Consider the following 25,562-nt stretch of genomic DNA (forward strand, 5'->3'; position numbering starts at 1 on the left):
TTGTAGCGTGCCGAAGTAAGTGAGTTCCGCCACCACAGGATCTGCATCAGAGGAACGTCGTCGACTAGACTGTTCAAATTTTGCCATGATTCCACAATCTTGAGTAAAACGCTTTTTGTCGATCCCTTCCACCCTAAAATGTCGACCTTTACACCATGCTGCTGTGTATGACTTATACTACAACGAACAAAGATTATGAGTGGCCGTTCAAACGTTTAGAAATAAAGTCACTAGCTAGTCGTACATTGCAAACTTACCTTGGTCGCGCAACCCCGAGAGTACTCCCACTCTTCCTTAGTCACTTCGTCACCGCATTGTTGTGCGCTTTTCAATTGGTTGTGCAACCATCTTAAGCTCATGAATGTTGGTAGGCTCTCCAGACCCGTCGGATAGTGCATCGGTGGTCGTCTTCCCCGTCACCACTCGATTCGTGCCCTTTGTCGCTCTTGCTTTGCATCCTCATATTGTGAAATCCACTTTTGCATCACTGGATTGTGAAGCATACAAAATCGGTTGATTTCAGCCTCTAGATCTTCCGTCATCTTCTTCTCAACACCGAGATTGCACATGACAATCCCAGATATGCGCTCATCATCTATGGTTTGCCATAGCGTGTCCCGGGCTTTATCAAATCCGTCTAGCCACTCTCCAATGTACACTAGGGACTCTGATACCAACCAACCTTCTGCCAGTGGGGGTCCGCAAAGATCGAATGGTCTCTTTTACTTTGCGTTCTTGGGCTCCTGTGAAAATCCATGGTGCTTTAGGGAGTTTTATCGATCCATCAGACAATATTGCTCCATACGATCCACATTTCTAAGGTCAACTCTAGCTCCCAAAGTATCTTTCTTGCCGGTCAGATGGTCCCATAGTAGATTACCCACATTCTTGAATATGTGCATTGGATCGAGCAAGTGATTGATCATGAGTCGGGGCCAGTATGGTAACTCGTACCATAGAGATAGTCTCTTCATCCCTGGAGGCAATCCGTCATCGCACATCTCCTTCTGCTCTAACCATGCTTGTGCAGACATCCTTGGTGGATTTCTTCCCAAAAAGCCGTCGCGTAACACATGATTCTCTGGAAGATACGCTTGATGACCTTCGTAGATTTGCTTCTTCAGTGAGGGCGCCCTACGTGCATTCAATCTAGGTCCACATGTGACACATGCTCTGTATCCGCTTGTTTGAAGCCCTGCATGTATACACATGATAATAGATCAACTATGGGAAAAAACAAGATTTACAGTGTCTGAGTGAGGAGTGTTAATAGATCACCTGAGCATTCTGTTAGCCCGGGATAGTCATGCATGGTCCACATTAGAATGCCTCTGATCAAAGCATTCCGTCGTCCTGTGTGTCGGCTCATATCCACCACCTCTATGCCAATCCACAATTGTTGTAGCTCTTCCAATAGTGGACGAAGATACACATCCATATTCTTCACTTTATATTGCCCTGGCACAATCAAGCTTAGCCATAGGTGCCCCTTCTTCGTAGTCAACCACGGGGGAATGTTGTAGTTGACGATGACAACGGGCCATACACTGTAAGATGTTGATCTTTGACCAAATGGATTTACGCCATCCATAGCCAGGCCTAAGCGCAAATTTCGAGCTTCCCTGGCAAAATCCAACCATGTTCCATCTATATGTTTCCAGGCTGCGCAATCTGCAGGAATTCGTAGCACACCATCCGAAGATTTATTCTCCTCATGCCATGATGCTAGGGCGGCCATGGACTTACATTCGAAGAAATGCTTGATGCGAGGAAGCAGAGGAAAATGTCGCAAAACCTTTTGTGGAATTTTTGTCCCGTGGAGATCTACTCGATATCTTTCGGAATTACATTTCGGACACTTCTCCATGTCTATGTATTCCCCTTTGAAAAGAATGCAGTCATTAGGACAAGCGTGGATAGAATTGTAATCCATCCCCAAGTTTCGCAAAATCTTTCTTGCTTCATCTCGGGAATCTGGCATCACATTGTCAGCTGGTAGTATGTGCTCTTTAAGCAATCTACACAACATAAAAATACGATACAGTCGTGTAAAAATCTATCAGATCATTATACATTTAGAGTTTTATTAAAGTAAACTAATTGTAATAGATCACCTGAAAAGCGCTGTGACGCTAGTGTCACTCCATCCAAACTTTGCCTACTTGTTGAGAAGAACCAGGAGTGCTTTCAATCTAGACATACGTGCTCCATTATACAATGGCGTATCGGCTTCACTTTTCATATCATCATAGATAAGCCTTTCTGAATCCATGATTGTCTCGATCATTTCATCAATCTCGGGCTCAAACATTGCCTCGTTGGGAATGTGCTCTGCATGATCATTCCCCGAGCTGTCAGAGGCTACATCTTGTGGCCTCACATATGCTACTTGACCAAAGCGCCTGCGAACACGTCTATTGGGTTGCAAGATTGCTGCTTGTTGGCCAGCGTCACAGTCCGACGAGTTATAATTGGCAACAACTCGATCTATAATAGATGGATCGAACTCGCCAAATTCGCGAACGTGCTGCAAAGAGACACGTCTTGTCCGTCGCACAGCATGCTTGCATTGATTACAAGGACATAAGACCCTCGTTGAAAGATAGGTGTTTCGGTTGGACGGTCCCACATCCTCGTCACTACTCATAATGAGGATAAAAATCTTATAACCTGGACAACAAATTTAATATTCTATTGGTATTCTTCGTCTTATCTCTCTCTCTCTCTCTCTCTCTCTCTCTCTCTCTCTACCTCACATTCTCTAGTCATGTCCAATCCCCGCATACCTCGGTCTAGAGGTGCACGGAGATCAGAACCACCGGGTTATAATCTCGTCTTTATTGGTCAATACCTATATTTGTGGGTACAAGAAATCTACAGACCCACGTCTACATGATACTGCATGTAGTGGACAAAACCCCTTTGCCTCTTCTCTAGCTGTAGCACTTCACAGCATCTTAACATCTTTTCACAGTAGATCTTTTCACTGTTCGTCTAACTCTAAACCCTAAACCGTAAGTAATTCTTGCGTGGACTCGATCTAACGTAAATAAGCGTAAATCTAAATAAACGTAAATCTAACTAAAAATAAATTTAAATCTAATTTAACGTAAGTCTACATCTAACCTAATCTTTAACGTCTTTTGGGATAGTTTCCTACGACGTTAAAACTCTCTTCTTCTTGTGTGTGTGTGTGGGGGTAAACCTAAATAAACCTAAGTTTAATCTAATATAACATAAATCTAAATCTAACGTAAATTATATTATATTAAAAACAAAGAACTAAACTAGCAGGGATTATAAGAACCTTAAAACTGATTTAACACATAATTTTTTACATAACTCGGCAAGAGTTGGCATTCTCATCACTAAAGATGTGAGAGTTAACTTCCAGCGGTGACGCTGCCTCATCTCCATACACATCTGACGACAGCAATTGGCCCTTTGGACCGTTCTTGCTCTTGTTACTAACTTTGAAGTTGCTGTTGAATGACTAGAGGTTGTCTAGATGGTCATTGTCGGGGATGTAGTGACTCTTGCCGCCCTGAAGATCCACCTTCTTCCTTATCTTCTAAAGACATTTCACCAGTACTTTTGGATCGACGAAGCCCACCATGAGTGAAGGCAGCAATACCCTATATTCCATTGAGGGCTTTCTTCACCCGCTTCATCTAGGCATCGCAGTCTATGGAGACCTAAATCTAATCTAATATAACGTAAATCTAAATCTAGCATAAATAAACGTAAATCTAACTAAAAATAAACCTAAATTTAATCTAATTTAACTTAAATAAACCTAAATCTAATTTAATGTAAATCTACATCTAACCTAATCTTTAATGTCTTTTATGATAGTTTCCTACGACGTTATAACTCTCTTCTTCTTGTGTGTGTGCGCGTGTGTGGATGTGTGTGCCAATAAAAAGAGATAAATGGTATAACCTTTCTATCACCCATGCCAAGTATGATAGATTGGTTATGCCATTTCCCACTTGAATAATAGGTCTTGAGTTCAACTCCTCGTCGGCTAGATCTTTAGGTCTTTTAATTTTAATTAGTTTCCTACGACGTTAAATTAGTTTCTCTCTCTTTCTCTCTCAATGTGTGTGCGTTTTTTTGTTTATGCATGTTTTCCCTCTCTTTTCCTCTCTCAATGTGTGCGTTTTTTGTTTATGCATGTTCTCTCTCTCTTTTCCTCTCTCAATGTGTACGTTTTTTGTTTATGCATGCTCTCTCTCTCTTTTCCTCTCTCAATGTGTGTGTGCATTCTTTGTTTATGTATGTGTGTGTGCGTTTTTGTTTATGTTTGTACTCTTTCTCTCTCTCTCTCTCTCTCTCTCTCTCTCTCTCTCTCTCACACACACACACACACACACACAAAAACACTATGTGTGTGTGTGAGAGAGAGAGAGAAAGAGGGGAAGGGAACATGAGAGTGAGGAGAGAGAAGGAGCATACCTGGCTCTCCTTCCTCTCCTCGTGTGTGTGTGTGTGTGTGTGTGTGTGGGGAGAAGAAAGAGAGAGAGAGAGAGAGAGAGAGAGGGAGAGCGTTACCTGATCCTTGCTTGAGGGCGTCGAAAAACTCAGATCTGAGATCTGAGTTTTTGGGCGCTCTCTGTTATTTTTTTTAGCAGCCGGCGTCGCTATGAGCGTCGCAAATGTACTTGTAAATTTGCGACGCTCATAGCGACGCCGGGATTTTTTTTTTTTGAACGTCGCTGTGTGAGCGTCGCTAATATGAATAGCCTTTTGTAGTGCTAAAAACGTTGGAAGCTTTGAAAGAATAAAAAATATTTCATTGCACTTCTTTTCATGCTCTTCACCATTGAAACTTAATGTTAGACAGGGAAAGGTTTGAAAACGTGGAAGAATATCACGTTGCACTAGGCAATCCACAAAATCCCAAGGCAAATTATTGCTTTCTACAGAAAAAGGTTGAGCCAACTACAACCCAAATGAGTGCAGTTGGTCTACCCCCCTTCCAAATAACAATGACGGCATGCAAGGTATGTGTGGCCATGACATGGAGTTGTAACATCACCTCAAATAACAAATTACCCCCCACAAGGTGGGGGGTACCTTGGGCCAAGTAAAGAGAGTGACCCGTGAGCTCTAATATTAATGGAAGACCAAGGGTGCCGGCATGCTGATCTCTCCCCTAGGCGGACCTGCACCCTTAGTCTTTCATTGGTATTAGAGCTCAGAGGTCTCTCTCTCTCTCTCTCTCTCTCTCTCTCTCTCTCAAGTGTGGTAGATTGGTTATGCCATTTCCCTCTTGAATAACAGGTCTTGAGTTCAACTCCTCGTCGGCTAGATCTTTAAGGTCTCTTGGGATTAGTTTCCTACGACGTTAAAACTCTTCTTCTTTTTCTTCTCTCTCTCTCTCTCTCTCTCTCTCTCTCTCTCTCTCACACACACACACACACACACACACACACACACACACACACACACCTTCAAGAATGTGACGCCCCAGAATGTGGGCGCGTCGGGGAGGACCGTTTTCCTTTGCTCTGATACCAAGTGTGACGCCCCAGAATCTGGGCGCGTCGGGGAGGGGACCTTTGGGGCCCGGCTCGGATGGTACCGGCTCGGGCGGGGTGTTTCTTCAAGGGGTCCTGGCACGGACGGCACCGGCTCAGGAGGGCCCGGCTCGGACGGGACCGGCTCGGGTCGAGGTGTTGCTTCAAGGGGTCCTGGCGCGGACGGCACCGGCTCAGGAGGGCCCGGCTCGGACGGGACCGGCTCGGGTCAAGTTGCCTTCACGGGGGCCCGGCTCGGACGGGACCGGCTCGGGCGTGGTTGCGTTCCATGGGTCGACGGCCGTTTGCGTTTCGCGGGTCTTCGCGGGTCTTGCGTTCCGGGTCCCTAGCCCCACGTAGCCTCAGGCTCCGCCGCACCGCCGGCGGGTCATAGCGTGCCCCGGGGAACCTTGCGTGGAGTCCCCACGGTGCGCGAGTGCGTGGAGTGAGGCTACCGTGTCTAGGTGGGGAGTCCCCTCCCGTGGCCGTTCTCGGGAGGCTCATACCCCTTATATACACCCCCAGTTGAAGAGAGTTCGACGACCGCGTCGAACGTGGGAAAAGAGTGTTCGGCTATGCATGAGGCCGTGGGGACAAAGGGGTGCATATAAGTGCAAAGTGATCAAAACTGTTCCCAAATGCAAGTAAGTAGGCATGCTTTGTTTTTGTACTTTTGAGAATAAAGTGAGTGTGTGTATTTTTGGGGTTTTGGCAGAAGGCTGAAAAAGTATGCTTTGAACACCCAAGTAGAATTCCCCGTACTTGAGCGTTCCCCGAATAGGTAACCCAGTGTGCGCGGAGCCACCTGCTGCGTTGGCCCACGCGGAGGCTTCTTGAAAGCCGAATCTGAAAGAGTGTTCCGTCGCAATGCAGCACTTGCGAGTTGGTCCCTGTTTGGACGTCGTTTGGAGGGCAAGCTCGGGGCCCTGTGGTCTCTTTGTAGACTTGAATGGGTCTTCAGCTCAGCATGGGCCACATAAGTGGCCGGGGCGCGACGAACACCGTTGGCTTGGTTCGTCGCGTTTTTGGTGATTCTCTGTTTTTGTTATAAAGAGCCCTGTCTGGCTCGCATCTGCCTTTTCTACATGTGGAGAGCCCTGTCTGGCTCACATCTTTGCTTTTTGTGTTTGGAGGTGCCCGGCTCGGATCGGGGCCGGCGCGGGTCACGGGTGACGGCCCGTTGTTTGGACGCGTCACGAAGAGCCCTGTCTGGCTCGCATCTTTCCTTTTTCTCATGGAGGTGCCCGGCTCGGATCGGGGCCGGCGCGGGTCACGGATGACGGTCCGGTGTTCAAGGAACGCGTCACGGGGACGGAGGGCGTGTGGTTGCTTTCTGGAGCTCTCTTCACCAAGATTTTGACGACCCGGGCCATTGCGGTTGGAGTCGTCGTGAGGATCATGCGCGTCGGGCACGTCGGTCTTCGGCTCGTTTCCAGGAGCTCGTTTTGGAGCTCTGATACCAAGTGTGACGTCCCAGAATGTGGGCGCGTCGGGGAGGGACCGTTTTCCTTTGCTCTGATACCAAGTGTGACGCCCCAGAATTTGGGCGCGTCGGAGAGGGGACCTTTGGGGCCCGGCTCGGACGGGACCGGCTCGGGCGTGGTTGCGTTCCATGGGTCGACGACCGTTTGCGTTTCGCGGGTCTTCGCGGGTCTTGCATTCCGGGTCCCTAGCCCCACGTAACCTCAGGCTCCGTCGCACCGCCGGCGGGTCATAGCGTGCCCCGGGAAACCTTGCGTGGAGTCCCCACGGTACGCGAGTGCATGGAGTGAAGCTATCGTGTCTAGGTGGGGGGTCCCCTCCCGTGGCCGTTCTCGGGAGGCTCATACCCCTTATAAAGAAGGAGGAAAGAGATGGGAGAGCATCCTGGGCAAGATGCATGAAATATGCAAGGTCGGATAGCGTGGTCGAGGAGAAAGAAGGAACTCACAAGGCATGCATGCAAGGAAGGCAGCTGTTGGAAAAGAGGGGTCGTGGAGCCACACAGGTTTTGCACGTGCATAAATATCTCCCGAAGCTTTCATGCGAGATGGAGGAGATTGGATTGAGCGCAGGAAGGATAGGTTGTAGCTGACTTGCACGAAAGCCAGCGCTAATGGTGCCAAACACGGTCTCCTTGGCAAGAGTAGCATTTTCGTTTCATGGATTATGATGCGGTTCGGCACAACTTGCCACAATTCTTTCTTGCATTTAACTTGCTACAAGTTTGGCGATTCAAGGAGAAAGGCTCTGATTTCATAGAGTTTGAAATCTATGGTACAAAGAGAGTACAACGGCCAAGTTCTTGAAACAATTCATCAACCAGTTAATTATGTTGTCATGCTTTGATGAGCTTTGGGAAGCAGCTGGCAAGAGAATTGACAACCGAGATTTGACTATAGGAGATATTTTGATTTTTTATTGCCTTCTAATTCTTGTAGTTTGTCAGCCAGTACTTCAGATGCATCGACATTGTCATCCCGTTAGTGGTACACAAGGTGTACTCAAGATCGGTTCTCGTAGCCTCAAGATTGTAGAGGATTATTACTTAACCACAAGATGGAGGAAAATTTTACGATGGATTGCTCGAATTGCTATCAATGTACTAGTTGAGTTAAAGCTACTTTTGGATTATGAGCGAAGGGCAGTAGTATACACAGGGATATGAAGTTGACATAACGTGCGTTTACTTTGAGCCTCAAAGCTCTAAGGTATACTCTTGATTTTAGCAATTACAGGTTTTTCATACAAATTCCTATCCTATTGAAGAGTGCACATGCGCAAATGCATGAGTGCAATGATGTGCGAGGATTGAGAGCACATAGTGGACGGATAACAGAGAGTGAGTTATCCTCTTTCGCTCTTTATTTTATATATTCAAGTAAAGAATAAGTGAGTTAGTAATGATGGGTTAGTTTACGGTGTCCGGCTAGTTGACCAGAACCCCAACAATCTCCCACTTGAAAGCTAACGTGTATCCAAGTGGCCTATGTATGTATAACCTATACAACCGCGAAGCATTCAAGTGGATTCACTCTACACGCAACATCTCAATGCAATGTGCAAATTGCTCTCAGGTTGTGAGAGCATTTGCAAGGTTGTATGAACCTTGATTATTTTGATGCGCTTGCTAGTTAGTATGTCTTGTATCACATGATACTTGACCTCTATGTGTTTGAACTTAGAGTGAAACATGGTGCTCTTCGCTAACACAATAGCACTCTACCACAATGTAGCAATGGAGTCTAATAAGTGCCAAGGTCTCCCACTAGACGAACAAGCCCTATGGCTTTCTTGCTAGCACTAGAAACTGAAACATGTTCTACCTCTATAATGGAAGACAAAGTGCAATCCATGGAGACATGATCTCTATGACATGGTTGCTCCAATAAATAGCAATACATGGCTAGATCTCGAGCTTCGACTATCCACACAACCCACATAGTTTGCATCCTTGTAACCCACTATGGATGCATCGCTGTTCTTAAAGCATATGCATCTGCTTAATGTACCTTTAAGGTGAAACTATCGTACCTTGATCCTCCGCCCAACCTCTCTTTATAGGCTTTGTCGGATCTCGTATCCATTGGTAGTCAACCCTTGGCGTGGGCCCTCCGATCGATCTTGTTGGGTTTTAGGCCAAGTGGTCTGTGGTTATGGTCGGGCGTCCATTATACCTATTATTTGTTCATATAGAGTTATTACTCTCTCTCATGCCCCACCCACAGATTTGCTCCTGCGTCTCCTTCCCCCGTCTCCTTCCCTCTCGTGCACTCTCCACCCGTGCCCATCAATTGGTATTAGAGCTGAGGAGCAACTCGACTACTCCCCACCGTGTGCAACGATCCCTGTCAGGAATCTTGGAGAGCTTTGACAAGCTCTGCAGAGAGAACACAGCAGGTCGGCACAGAGCAGAAGTAGCTGCAGCTCATAACGGGGAGAGCATCGGATAGAGAAGGTTTTGTGCGCAAAGCTGAGCAGGTCACAGACTGCATCAAAGGCAAATCGAGCTTGAGTAGGTAAGCAAGCAGAAGGGGCAGCGAGCATCCCTCGGCCAAGCAAGGAATACAGCGAGCACAGAGCAATTCAGCCAGACTGAGCAGGGCTGTGAGTCACACACTGTCTGTCTAGGGGCATCGAGGTCGTGAACGACATCAGCGAGAGATTGCAGTGCTTGGGGGATCTTGCAAAGAGAAAGCAAAGGGGGAGAGTAAAGAATCGAGAGCTTGGGGTTTGAGAAGAGCCTGGCTGCAGCGACAGAGAACAATAAATCAAATAAAGGTGCAATTTGGTGTGCAGCAGGTCGTGCTCCAGGTCGGACAGTGAGTGCGAGGAATAGAGTAGCGTTTCGGGCTTGTGAGTAGAGGAGAACAGGGCTTGCCGCTTGGGCATGGAGAGCAAGGCCTGCAGACACACGCTCTGCCTCCTGGCTCGTCAGAGCTTGCAGATTTCGACAGTTCTACAAATTGAATGATTTTTTAATATATTTTTGAGCCTTTGTGTGCAAGGCTTTGCTCCCACGAAACCGCCTTCGAGCCCCTTGCCCCCCCCCCCCCCCCCCCCCCCCCACTCTCCTTCCCCGAACCCCAACTCTCCACAAGGGCTTGAGCGACAGCCATGAGACATTGAGCGCTGAGAGAGAGAGAGAGAGAGAGAGAGAGAGAGAGACTTTCTAAAAGGAAAGCAAGCATGAGATTTTGATTTTGAGAGCGCGAGCGAGCGAGTGAGAGTGAGCAGATTTTTTGACATCGACATACACGCCTCGACATCGGCGGTTCACCATCGCTTCGACATTCCACTGTTTCGACACTCCGTCATTGTGTTTGTGCCACGACAGCGACTCTTAGCGATTCCCCTACGGCTATTTGACTAGCCACTCCCATCCGGTGGCAGGGAACGACATCGACATCGGCGATTACAGCCGTTTCGACATTGATTCTCGCATTTTGGCATCGACTCGACATTACTTCTATCACGGACGGGATTTCGACATCTGATCCATCGGTTTCACGCGGACAATACTTTCCTACGATCGACAGCTGTTCTTGCTACACGCACGGGTGATGTGTCTCTACCATAGAGGAGTGGCACCCGGCACGCCATCGAGTACATCGATTGTGCTCTACGGTACGATTTCGACTACGACATCTTTGGCGGCTATCCGACTAGCGCATTTTTGTCCGACGGTAAAAATCGGCACATAGCGAGATCGGCACGCAGATTACAGGTTACATGAGACTTTTCAATCTGTTTACACACAGATTCTTTAGATTTCCAGACACAACGCTTTCACAAGCGATTATGCAGTCTTTTCAATCGAAGTTTCTCTGCGGACAAATGCGTTGACACATGCATTTTTGTGTAAGCACACCTAGTGCTACTGAGCTCTTTTGAGAGCAGATATCCCAACAAGGATCACTTTTATTGCATGCAATAGTTCTTGGCGTCTGTTTGAGTGTGATTCACTCATGTACGTTGAGTTGCAAACATTTCCCATTGAACTACGTGTGGAGCCATTTTTGGGCTAGTTTGACAGTTTTTCCGATCGTTTTTGAGACTCGGACCGGAAGAGCCCTTTCTAAGACTGGATAGTCTTATTGTGTGTGCATTACCATTAGAGGGTTGATAGCATGAGGTTTTCTTTGAGCTGTGATATTCTCGAATGTTGAGATACCTTCTGTGATACAGATAGTTGGAGTTCCCCTTCACGGTACCCTCGTTATAGGACATGTATCTGGACGTTCTTTTGTGCTTTTGATGTCGAGTTGACGGTCACACAACAATGGTTTTTTATTGTATATGCAAACTGATTATTCTTTTGAGTAGTTTATGTGTTTTGAGTTGAGTTCTGACTCCTCATACAAAGGAGACTGTCGGATTTTTTTCCGCGAGTCCATTTTATGCGTTCTTGGCAGTTCTAGCTGTTCTTACACAGTGATTGTACTATATTTTGGTTGAGTTTTTGCTCCTATTTTAGGAGAAACTTTGCTGAAATTATCCCAAACAATTCGTCATAAAGTTTTTGGCTACATTCTTACTCATGGCTGCAAATAGTGCTTCCGAAAGACAAGAGTACTACATCAAAAAGTTTGGTGGCTCAAACTTTGTCATTTGGCACAAGCGTATGCACCATGTTTTGATCAACAAAGGCTTGATAGTACCCTTGCGTGCAAGAAGATAAAATGCGTACATTAATGATGAATGGGATGACTTGAATGAGCGTACTATGGCGATCATTCGTTTGCACCTTGGTGAATCCATTTACTTTACCATAATGGATAAAACCAATGCCAAAGATTTGTGGGATGCTCTATGTCAGGCTTGGGATGGCAACAACTTCCCGAACAAGGTTTTCTTTTTTTGATGCGCATGAACATGAAAGAAGGCAGTAATGTTAGTTCTTATTTGAACGAGTTCAACAACGTGTTTCAAAGCTTACTTCAAAAGGTCTCAATAAGGGAACTCATTTCCTCAATGAGGTAATTGAGTATCTGCTGAATGAATTTATGGTCATCCATAACAAACTTGCTCCCTATCATCCACAAGCAAATGGACAAGTTGAGCACACGATTAAAATTCTTAGCTCGATATTGACTAAGGTGTTAGTTCAAGACAAACTGATTGGGAAATGAATCTACATGCCTCTCTATGGGCTTATAGAGTTTCATTCAAGACAGCTTTAAATGCTACACCCTTTAATTTTATTTATGATCTTGATGCCATACTATCGATGGAATTTTTATTACAGATACTAAGGGTTGCTAAGGATTAGAGTGGACTGGACATGAACTGTGAGAGAGGGGTTGAAGATTTAGAAAAGTTTGATGAGCAAAGGCTAACAACTGTAGCTCACATCTATGCACAAAAACGGAAACAAAAAAAGAAGTTTTTGATTCACATCTAGTCACAAAAATCTTCAAAAAAGAGGACCTAGTTTTAGTGTATTCCCTTAATCAACACATCCCAAGTTCAAGAAAAAGGAAAACGAACCGTTTATCATTAAATATGTATCTCCCACTTAAAGAAGTACCACTTGTCACTAACCAATGATTTGCTAGAAAAGATACATGCATCACAGCAAAGAAAGATGAAACGAGAGCAAGTTATTGATGAAGCCCAAGAGGAAGCTCAATTTTGAGTACTCAAGAGGAAAGCTGCTTTTAAAAATTAACAAACTCCTATTTCCATCAACACTTTGGAACCAGATGAAAGACTATGGGAGTTGCAGAAGGATGCAGTGTCAACGGATGATGGATGGTTGGATGGAATGGACCTTCGCATCAAAGTACAACTGAACAATCATAGCACAAATGCATTGGTAGATACCGGAGCTCGAATAAATGCAGTCAGTTATTCCACATACAAAAAAGCAACAAATTAGTCTTTAGCATCGAGAATATCTGCTATCAAAGGATGCAACAAAAACCCCAACACCAACATTGGGAGTAGTCAACTTAAATGTGATGGTACATGGATGTTCATGCCCTCATCAATTTGTATGCATACCAGACAAACATATAAATAAAATAATAATTCTTGGTATCTGATGGATGCGAACGTACAAGGCAGTACCAGATTGGGACACCAATAAACTCAAGCTATCACCTAAAGGAAGACAACTCATCGTTCCAATTGCACTGAGCAAAGAGGAACGAAAAAGAGATTACCCACAAAAGACACAAGGGAGTAGGCAATCTTCTTCATCCTCTAGACAAGCAAATGCTACAAGTAGCATGCAAGGAGTCAGGCAAATATGGGTACCAAAAGCACAACTCAAGGACAACCCGTCTCAGATTTGGGTACTTAAAAATTCATCTACCATACCAAAGAAAGTTCCAAATCTAAACTCAGAGAAAAACATCAGTCAAAAGAAAAACTATCTTTAGATGGGTTTGAAGGAAAAAGGTGCATTTATCTTCTCCACAAACTCTAAAGCTGATGAAGTTGTAATGGAATTAGCCTTTTAAATTCAATCGGAGCGGAAAGTGAATAACATATTGAGCATTTCCTTGAGCATTCTTTTGTGTGTAGATGTATAGTGAGTGGAAAGGGAATAACATATTGAGCATTCTTTTGTGTGTAGATGTATGTGAGAAAGAAAGTGCTTGGATGGAGAGAGCAACATTAACACATTACTTCATTAACATGGCATGAACAATACTCGTAAAAGAGAGTGAGAGTTTAGAGAAATTGACACCAATAGAGGACCGGATTAGTTGCAGCCGGTCCCCCCTCCAATAGGCATTTGTATTATAGATTCTTCCATGACGGAAGGCTTGTTTACAATACAACTGATTGTGTTCCTTGAGACCTTCTTGATGAGGTGAAGATGGCAAGCTTCACTCACCAAGTATTAGCATAACAACAATAAACATGATCAACATGAACTTGAAAAATGCCCAGCCTCAATCCCAAGACCTCAAACACCATGAAAGGTGAGGAGAGCTGACAGGGAGTGAGGAAGAAGAGAGAAGTAGAAGTAGCTCTACGAGAAAGCAATAACCCCTGGCACATATTCACTCATAGCTCTTATAGTATAGCTTAGCATAGTGATAATGGAGATTAGAGAGATTGATAAGCAAGCATAAGCATTCTCTTGTGTGGATTTGCATCCATAGCCAAGAGCTTATGATAGTAGGCACTCAACTTCTCAAGCTTGGAGAAGAAGATGGAGTTCTTGCTTCACAAAAGTGTGTGAAGGGAAGAATGAGAGTGAGAGAGCTCGTGGGATGCTCAAATGAGAGAGAGAGAGAGAGAGAGAGAGAGAGAGAGAGAGAGAGAGAGAGAGAGGTAACTGGGTCGACCCCCTTCCCTAGGCTTTCCTTGAAGCTCATTGGGCTATGTAGCCCTCTAGCCAATGAGAGCTTGGCTCCCTTTGGGATAAGATGTGTAGTCTCTTGACAAGTGTCCTTCTTTCCCTCATGTGAGGTTAAGCTAGCACCCCCCATGCTTAAGCACATCCCTTGTCTGCTTGAGCAATGTGCCTCTATACTTGACATGTGGTCCCTTTTAAGATTATGGGTCCTTGGTGAGGTACATACTTACTACACACATCCCTCCTTTGTAGGGCTCGCCCCCCTCTTTGTATCAAGAGATTTGATCTTGGTAAGTAGGCAGCCCCCTGCTTAAGCACAGCCCTAGCTTAAGCAAGCTGCTCCCTTGCCTTGGGGCTTTGAGATTTCTACGACCAGGAGCCATGCGGACTGGATTTCCAAAGAGCCTATGAACTGCTATCCACAATTAAAGAAGATGGATTTGCTCAGATCACGGATCAGTAGGGGCAAAAAGTTGAAGTGGTTATCAACAAAGATATAGTAGCTGAGGTATTGAAGCTGCCAATAGAAGGTTCAGTGTGGGCCAGGGATAGGAAAACAACATGAACTTTTACCAAGGATACGGCTGCCGCCACCTTCTCTGATCTCATTCTAAGGTAAGTGGAGGATCCAGCTCGTCTTTACCACCAACATTTTCACTTCCTTTCAAAGAGACCATCACGGTACACAACTTTGAATCATGGAGTCGCAACTACTTTCATGCAAGTGTTGAAGTCAACGACAAGCAGACAATAGATCACGCACAATACGTGCTTACAATACTCAAGAGCACAAAAAGGAAGGTAAGATCACATATTTGGGTGCTCCAAAAGTTCTAACACACATCACATGCCATGCTATTGGAATGGCAGATAACTTGTCGCTAGCCCTAGATCAGTATACATGGATAGCTCAACCTTCTCCATGAACCACGAGATCGACGAAGGAAAGAGTATATAGATCAGATGAGGAATCAACCGGAAGCATGCCTGAAGTCCACAGTAGCAAAAGCTCTAACAATAAAGAAACGAGGGCAAGGAGAGAAGAAATGAAGAAGAAAGCAGTGGCAGCTTATCAAGAGGAATCTCAGCAAAAAAAGGCAAGGTTTGAAAGCGAGAAACAGTCTTATGAAAGAAGCCGCCAAGCTGCAGGCGAAAACCCTAAGTCATGGAGCTCGAGGGAGGTCAAGGGTCCAAGGATTAAGAACCCCGCAAAGAAGGTTCCAAAGGATCCGAAGGATTTACTTGAGCGGATGTATGCTGAAGCCGAAGCATTGAAGATTCAGGAAGCTCTAGAAGCTCAAAGGAAAGCAAGAGAAGAAGCGGGTAACCAACAAAGGCAAGGAGAAGCTGCATAACAAAGTGAATCACATCTGGAACAAGGAGAGATGTATCCAAGATCCTCCTCACCAACTGCAAAGCAAGAAGATCAAACCATGCCAAGTCCAAGCCCTTCACCAACAGCTAAATCCAGTGAAGGCAAGGAAGCAAAGGGAAAAGAGAAGCAACAGGAAGATGCAAGTTTTGAACAGCCCAAGGAAGCCGAAAAAACCCAAGCTTGACCTTCTACGACAACTCAAGAAGAATAAGTTGAGGCATCCATGAAGCCTCAAGAAGAATCAGCTGAATCTACAAGGCCACAAGCAAAATCTGTTGCACCATTGAAAGAGCCGCACACCAAATCTGTTGAAACTTCTAAGCAGCCCCAAGTAGAACCTAAAGATTGGGAAACAACAGATGAAGTGATCATGTAGGTAAATGAGTATGGAAAGCAAATGCAATTGATGACAAAACAGATGAGAACAACAACACTTAACTGTAGTGCCAAGGCTAAAGAATTTGAACAGGTAATAGATGCTCTACAAGGTGAGCTCGAAGACAGGACGAATATTATTGAAGATCTTCAAAGACAGATTAAAGAGCTGAAAGACGAAGCAGAACAACACCAAACGGTCAAGGAAAGACAATAGAAAGAAATGGAAGATTTAATGGAGCACCTCACGAAGCTGTCTGATGCATGAAAAAGTAAGGACCAACAATTGACTGAAGTGACCAACGAACTTAAATTCACTACTCAGTCAATCCAAAAGATCCAAGCGCAACTAGATATAGCCAATGCCTCCTTGTAGTACTCTGAGCAAAGAATGACCAAGCGGCTTTTTTAAGACAGATAAGGGAAAACCTCGTCGTAGCTTTACTCAAGGGAACATATGAAGTCTGCAAGACTTTGGAAAAGAGGAACAATGACCTCGAACTTGAGTTGAAGCTTGAACAAGCACAAAGACGAGACCTTGTATTAATGTGGGTACAAAGAGAAGAGCAACTGCTCAAGGAGATAGAATATTTGAAGAGACCCAACCAATTGCTAAGAGAAGGACATACAAAAGCTCAAGAGGAGGCAGAAACCTTTGAACAGCTAAGCATAGACATACCATTTGTTTACTTTGAAGATATGGAAACACAGCCATCAGAAGGGCTAGCAGGAGCGTCAGAGTTTCAAGTGCCAATCATGGAAGAAGAAGAAGTGCCAATAGTCCAGCTCTCTAAAGCTGAAGAAGATGCAATGAAGGAGTAGATAGTCCATGAAGTAGATGGTGAATGGAAAGCGGCAATGGATTGGGAGTTGAGAGTTCTCCACTCAGCCAATGTAACTAGCTCACTCCCAAGATTTTTGGGCTAGTGATCAACAACCTCATCAAGGTTTTTTGGATATTCATCCATCGAACTTAAAAACAAAGTCACCATGCAGTTTTTGCAAGTCCGTGACAAAGAAAGACGAATCAGATATGAGAAAGCTCTACACGCGCTTAAAGACCGCCCCGCCAGCCGTCAACCCGAAGACTATTTTAGCCCATGAAGCTGTGTCAAGGGATGACACAGTTGAGGAGGGGGGGGGGGGGGGGAATGTTAGCAGCAAGCTAACTCAGATAACATTTTTTGGGAGCTTTTATTATAAAAACACTTATTCTTTTGATAAATTGAGAATGTTGTAACTCTTATTTTCTAGATGGATAGTATAATCGATGAGCCGGAGCTATAAGCTTCTAGATTGTATCAACTTATCTTTAGTTAGAGCTCTCGGATTATTAGTTTTGACCAAAGAAACTTTGGCTAAGATATAAAGGCCAATTTTTGTAAGTTATATTTTAAGTTTTGGATAATAGAAACACAGCGTGAGCTAACGGCACTCACTTCTCTCCTTCTCGCGCTTCCTACTCCCTTCCCGGTTCTCACATTGCAGTGCCATCTGTTACGTTGCAACCGCAGGTAAGTGCTCTACGCAATGATGTAAACATATCATGGTAATCCGTAGATTTTGGTGTCCCCGATCCACGGCCTAGTTTCATCATAAGTAGGAATTTAAGCTAGGAAATCACAAAGTAAGCATAGGCGGAGTATTAAGGCATCATTGTTAAGCAATTAGATGCATTCTGGGTCGAAAACGACTAGGTCAAAAACTCATTGTTGTTAATGATCGTGATTTTTGCACTTGACCTAAGTGAGATATGAGACCATAAGCATGCGCGCTTAGGTCTTATATACATGTCCTAGAAGGTTTGTAACATTTGGATGTCGTTTGATGCTGTAACGGTCATGTTTTGTTTGCCGATTAGTGACTAGCTTTTGGTGACATTGATCATTTGAGTGTAGCTTGAGTTAGATGCGAGTTGTTCATTTTTTTCCAAGAAATTTACACCCTCTTGTAGCCTCTATGCACTAGTTGAGTCAACTTTGTTGCATGGATTGACAATTATGTTCGTGGTTCTTGCTATGTTTGCAATAAGATAGGAGTGAGGTTAGAAACCCGTCCCGCTGAATGTTGAAAGATCTGAAGATCAAGGCCCTTCCTTGGACACAAGGTAAGGCATACCTTCATTGTTATGGACTTCTCCAAGCATCCTATGTCATTTGAGATAATCATAGGGCGTCCTTTCATGAGGAAAGCAAAAATGGTATATGACTGATCGACAAAATAACGTCTACTTACAGTTCCAAGACTCCGTCATCCGAGTTGATCTTGTAAGCAGTCAAGTGCATCCTTCAGGGAACATGTTTAATTGACGATTGATCAGACACCACAATTCAATCAACTCCATTGAAGTATTATCACACATGTAAAAAGGACATGAATATCAGGGGAGACTCTCTGTATATGGATGTATTACCTCGAATGGCTAAGTCAGACAATGTTGATTGGGTACACCTTGCAACAATCATAGACACTTGGGGCAATAGAGGAACAACTTGGGTAACACCTGAGGGTAAAGAAATGTTGCAGGTTGCACCAATGAATATGTTAAGTGCAATGTATATGTCTTTTGAGGATACAAAGAGTGAAGACGTGAATGACATCTAAGCTACTAGTACCTCGAAAGATTGTGATCAATGTGACTCAGAGATTGACTCGCTGACAAAATTTGATTCTGAGCTTGAAAAGGAATCTGAGTGCAAATTAGCTCAAGTCAAGAAATAAAACCCTCGAGGCCAAGTACCACGTCATATGACAATGTATCCTGGAGTGAAGAGGACACAAATGAGGACAAATCCAGTGATTCCATGCCAATAGCAACCCAAAATAAAAGATTAGACAAGAGGAGTAAGAGATACAAGAGGTGACGATATCGAGCAAATGTAAGTGCTAGGATAAAAGAAAAAAAGTCCACTGCATAATGGCTCAGCTATGTGGGGGCCTGTGATGCTCATAGACGAAAGATGGTAGATAATTGGGGCAAATACCTTCAGGTGGTGTAATCCACAACCCTTTGTCATTGCACAATTAGAGATTGGTCATACTATAAGGAGACGCCAAAGCCGGGAGTTAGCTCAACAACAAAGGGAAGCAAAAGTGAAATCATAGTGCATGGCACAATCAAATTCCACAAACTTACACACTACACCTGAGCATTTCAAATCCTACACCACGGAGGAGCGTAAGGTTGTGTACAGGAAAACCCAAAGAACGCCTATCGATGGAAGTAATGGAGTCTATGATGGTCTAGTAATAGTTAAGGAAATAGAAATAGTGGACCTTGGTGAGGAGTCCAAACCTGTTCTCATTGTCCAAGACCTTACTAATACTGAAGAGGTTGTACTTAAAGAGATACAATTAGCATTGCTAAACCAGTCTAGCAATGATCCTACCCAATGAATCCTAAGTATGCACAGGTTGTTCAAGAAGAGATTTAAAAACTTGTCCAATGTGGATTCATATACCCTATTGAGCACTCGGAATGGGTTTCTCCAATAGTCATTGTGCCAAAAAAAAAAGGAAAACTTAGAGTCTGTGTGGACCTCAAGAAGGTTAATGTAGCCACTAGGAGAGATCATTATCCCTTGCCATTTTTGAAACATGTGCTTGAAAGAGTTGCAGGAAAGGAAGCTTATAGCTTTTTAGATGGATACTCTGGTTATAATCAAATCATGATTGCATTAGAGGACCAAGCTAAAACTGCTTTTATAACCAAATTTAGAGTGTTTGCATTTCGTGTTATGGCCTTTGGCTTGACAAATGCCCCTGCTACATTTCAATGGTTAATTAACATTGCGTTCAAAGAATATTTAAGGGATTTTTTCAAAGATTTCCTAGAGACCTTTGGGTTCATTCCTCTTGGGAGAAGTATCTATCATGTTTACCAAAAGTGTTTGAAAGGTGCAGATTGTATCGTATCTCATTAACCCTTTCAAATGCCAATTTAAGGTTAAGCATGGAGTCATTTTAGGGCATAGATTCATGGGACATGTTGGTTATTATCGATTGTTTATTTTTAAAAATTTGCTAAGATAGCTTGTCCATTGTACAAGCTTCGTATTGAGTTTCACTGGAACGAGGAGAGTGACCATGCTTATGAGTTATTAAAAAAGGCCTTGACAAGTGCCCCAATTCTACGAGTGCCCAACTAGAATGTAATTTTCCATGTGCATATTGATGCATCAAACTTTTCTATTGGGTGTGTTCTAACTCAACCAAGAGAACATAAATTAGACTACTTTATTAGCTTTGCAAGTTGTCAACTAAATGATGCCGAGATGAACTACACCACTACAGAGTGAGAAGGTTTAGCTATGATTTATACTGTAAAGAAATTTTGATATTACCATCTTGCTACCAAGTTTGTGTTTTATGCGTTTTTGTATCTAGTAAACAAGCCATGTTCCACGGGAAGAATTACGTGATGGTTGTCAAGTTTGCTTGAATTTGATTTCACTATTGTTGTAAGATATGGCAAGAAACATGTCATGGCAGATCATTTGTCTTGCATACCCAATGGTGAAGCCCCTGTTGGAGTTGATGAATTGAGATTCGAAAGGATTTAGCTCAAAGGTTAATCAAGAAATGCAAACCTTATTGCTTGATTTTTGGAACTCTCTATAAGCAAGGAAAAGATGACATTCTTAGACGTTGTGCCTGTGAGGATGAATATCTGTACATTTCGTAAGAACCCCACATGGGCATAGCTGGTAGTCACTTTCAAGAGAATTGACTGCTAGAAAGGTATTACAATCAGGCTATTGGTGGCCACTTTATTTAAGGATGCATCACTTTTTACAAAAGGATGTGATGAATGCCAATGTTATGCAAAACCACATAGAAAATATAAGATGCCTCTGCATCCGATTGAAATGACCAAACCATTTGAAAAGCGGGGCTTAGATTTTGTAGGACCAATTAGTCCGACAGCCCATAATACTTAATCCCGATATATCATTGTGGTCCTGACTATGTGACAAAATGGGCTGAAGCTAAAGTTACACGCAAGGCCAACGCAAAGACAATAGCTAAGTTCCCCTTTGAAAACATTATTACACAATTTGGATGTCCATTTGAGCGACAATGGTATCCATTTTATAAATGAAATGATAAAAGAGCTCAAGAATTCATGATATCCCACCATAAATCTACAACTTATTATCCACAAGCAAATGGCCAAGTTGAGAGTACCAACAAGACTCTAGTTTCTATCTTAACTAAGACAATGGAGGCTCATCGTACAGATTGGGATTTGAAGCTTACATTAGCTCTATGGGCTTATCGTACTGCTTATAAAGTGGCCATTGATTGCACACCATTTGAAATGGTGTATGGTCAAGAAGCAGTAATGCCATGGGAGTTTGTCATTCCTAATCTTTGAGTAGCTTCTCAAGAAGGTTGGGATGGTAACCCATTAGTCGAGTATTTATATATCCTCAAAAGGCTAAAGGAAGAGAGGCAATTGGTTGTGTGGAATGCCCTTCTGAAGAAAGATAGGAGAAAGAAGTGGTTTGATCGCCATTGAAACCAAGGACATCAAAGTTGGTGATAAAGTTCTTATGTACGGAGTGCACGAGAAGAAAAAATTGAAATACGCTGGCAAAGGGCCATATGGAGTATGTGAAATTACCCCACAAGGTATCCTTTGTGTGGAGACTTTAGAGGAGTTGAAACCATTGAATTCCTCAATGGGAGTAAATTCAAAAGACAGTATCCCCTAAGCCAAGAGGAATTATGTGCCATCCATCAAAAGAAAGCAACAAAAGAACAAGCTGAGCTAGAAATACTACAAGCCAGGATTGAAGCTCGAGAGCGACAACAATGTATTAGACGCCAACGAGAAGCCAATATGGGTGTTACACATTCATTCCAAGTCAAAGCAGATGACGATTCCACAGACTCTTAACCACCTCTACGGTATCCAATCAAGTTGAACAACTCCTATGGGAAAGTACTATATAATGCATTATTGAGCACGGGAGCTCAACATAATTTGTTATCCTATGGAGTGCAGTGTCAGCTAGGAAAACCACCCTTATCTGCAAGTACCATCCAAGTCAAGGGTTTCAATTAAAAAAAAGACCATTGTTTTTGGAATCCTACACACTCTTGTCATTCATGACAACGGGACCGTGGTTCAAAGCTTTTTGGTCATGCATGTTGGCACTATGGAGGGTAACAGAAACCTAGGGTGCACGTGGATGTCTGCAACTAAATGTAGTATTGATTGGGGAATCGGTAGTATCACGACACAGAAACCAACTCTCAATCCTACCCCTTAAGCATCAGTACCTTAGTTATCACCTCCCGAGGAATCACAGAACAAAACATTGCAGATCCAAGAGGTTAAAGCATCTGTACATGTAGCAAAAACCTCTAAAGCTTCAACTTTCCTGCCTAGAACAAAGAATGTGGCACCCATGAATTAGTGTGTTTTGACAAGGGGAACTTACAAATGGGTCCCTAAAACTTCGTTAACGACCATTTTTCGATGTTCGATCTAGTTCAAAACACAAGCCTCGTAAGAGATGCCCCACTCACCCCAAGAAATGTAATAAAACGTTACGTTGGATTCATAAACAATTATTAGAAGCCCAAGGCTACTATAACGAGCCTAAACATAAATTGTGTTCTTCCATGTCACCTATAGATCCATGTGAGTCGAATCCTGTAACTATGGAGCCGATTAAAGACAACGAGAAGGGAAAGATCACGGAATACTACACACCTATTCCAGAGCTAGTTTGGGTACCAAAGCGAAAACGATTTGTATCACTTAGCTCACGAATAGGGAAGTCAAATGAAGCTTCATGTAGGTCATCCACAAAAATACAACCTCCTACATAACCTCCACCTAGGACTGTAAATATAAAAAAAAACAAGAAAAAATTAACACCTCCCATTTTAAGTTCACCACCCTTGCAATTTGATGAAATACCTCGGGTGGCGAAAAACTATTGGTCAAAGTCCTAACCCATTACAACTTGGAACAAGTGTTTCAAAGGGTGACAACATCTTTCCAAAAAGTATGATCTACCCAAGGAAGGAGGAGTGTTTACTGACGTCCATAATTTGCTTGCTTCTCTCTTAACCTTCCTCCCTGACCACTTAATCTCCTAATCTTAGGGAATGTATATATATAGCCCTATACTAAAACCAAAAAAAAAAAAAGAGTAAAAGAGCAAGAGCTACCAGACAAAAAACTTGGAACCAACAAGATATGGTCCATATACCAAAACTCATAGTGACACATCACACATAATGACACAACCCTTATGATATTTGCAAAGTAACCAAAATCTATCCGTGTGTATAGATATGGCTAGTACGTCTGAGTCATCCACTCCTACTTGGAGTGAGAGGTACCCTCTTTACTTTTCTCAAGTGTTTTGCATGGTCTACCCTATGCTTACCTCTGAATGGGATTTGGTAGATATACTAGTGGGTGAGAAAAATTTTGAGGAATTAGAATGGCTGATGCATCTCTTGACCTCGATTGATATCTACTCAATAGAGAACGTCTCTCCGATCACACAAGCTTATCCTTTTGAGAAAGATGAATATCCACGCCTAGTGACCTTCTTAGTGAACCTATGTGCATTTGCTAATGATGAGGAAGATTTACATGATTTCACGGATGGGACACATGGTCTCACTGAAGATGACTTTATTTATCTTGAAGATGATGGGGATAGAGATTTAGACTTAGGGATGCCAGCCCATCTATACAATATCCTACTCCCTTAACCCTTAGGGGGGTACCAATAGATAGGTTAGGGCTTTTTAGGCTTTTTTGATTCTATTCAATAAGGGTTCGTGCCTCTTCTCACTGATGTGCCTCCTCTACAGGTATTTCCTCGTGTTTTCTAGTGTGTACAGGAATGTATTGAGATAGCTGGGTTTCCAAAAATCAGGCAATCTTTTTCAAGTCCACTCATCAAATCAAGCACGATGGCCACTACAAACATGTGTTTCTTGTCCATTATTATTGCTTGTTGTCTTTGTAGCATCCATGTTTGCATGCTTTAATCATGATTGATAGCAAAATGTTCAACACATTTGCTTAGTATTAGACATTAGATTTGATATAATTTTATGTCATGGTCCCTTATCTAGGTTTATTAATCAAGAATTTTGGCTTAGACTCTTAATCCGATATCATGAAGCATTGCGTACAATGTGCTAGTGCTTTCTAGTGAGCTTAATTCCTCTTGATCTTTAACTCAAGACTATAAAGGGAGTTTGACTATTGTGGTGAGCCTGTGGAAAGTAACAGTGTCAAAATGACCCCTCAAAGTTACAAAATTGAGATGCAATCAAAGAAAAACAAACAAAAAAACAAAAAACAAAGTGCCAAAAATGTAAAATCTTAATCTGGAAGAGAAATCCCTGCTTGATTTGGTACTTCACTCACATGTATTGCCTATGGTACTAGAGCCCTAGAGGTTCCCATTGTGGGCACTTTCCCTTGAGAAGCAAAAAGCCCCGGGCATACAAAATAAGCACACACATCCAAATGACTTCAAATCAATGGGAAAAAGAAAAGGGAAAAAAGAGAGAGTCCAAAAGATCAACTAAGGCTCTATGTGGAAACAAAGCATATATCATAAACACTTTGGGGGATCAAACAAAGGAAACAGTTCAAGCAATGATTTCATGTACGATTTCCTTTATTGTATCTTAACTAAACAATCTTCTAGGTATAGCCTCTAGTTATCCCTATGACATGAAACACTTTGCTCTCACAATTAAACAACTTAATTGAACTATAGAGAATTGAGAAGCTTGCCCATGGTATTAATAGTTGACCTTTAGTGCCTATTGACAATGAAATTAGCGACCCTAGACTTTTTGATTTGTTGACCTTTACAAGTGCTTATACGTTTGATTATATTGAATTTTAATGTTTACTGCTCAATAAATTATTTAATATTATGTTACCAATCATTATGTGTGCTTATTCACAAGACCACTAGAATAACAAAGTGCATAAAAAAGTTGAAGGTTCTAACAAACTAACATTGGTATAGATGCTCACCACCATTGCGGTAACTGAATATTCACTTGCACTAGGCAAAAAAATTTGACCTGTTGGTATCATGTAGAAAGCCCACCTAAGTCCTAAGGACTCCAATAAGAGATTTAACTCTGTATTAAAGTACAATTGAAGTACTATAGGAATTCTCATTGAGATAACATAACATCAAAATAGGAACCAATGTTTGACAATAAAAAAACTTCTAAAAATTTAGCACGAGTATAACAGCTCACCAGCAACTTAAGCTACATATTCACTAGTTGTAGCCTAAACATAGAATCTCTCTTGTAGCTAAATCATTAACCACTTATCTCTCCCTCTCATGTTAGCAGGAATACATACAAACTGCTCAAATGAGTGTTACTTGGGACCCTCATAAGCTACAGATGATTTGTGACAAGCTTAAAGCTACATAAAATAGCTAAATTAAATCTAAACCAATAACAATCAAGGATCCTATTG

Source organism: Adiantum capillus-veneris, chromosome 20 (genome assembly GCF_014529385.1).
Source record: "Adiantum capillus-veneris isolate H3 chromosome 20, ASM1452938v2, whole genome shotgun sequence".
Lineage (NCBI taxonomy): Eukaryota > Viridiplantae > Streptophyta > Polypodiopsida > Polypodiales > Pteridaceae > Adiantum > Adiantum capillus-veneris.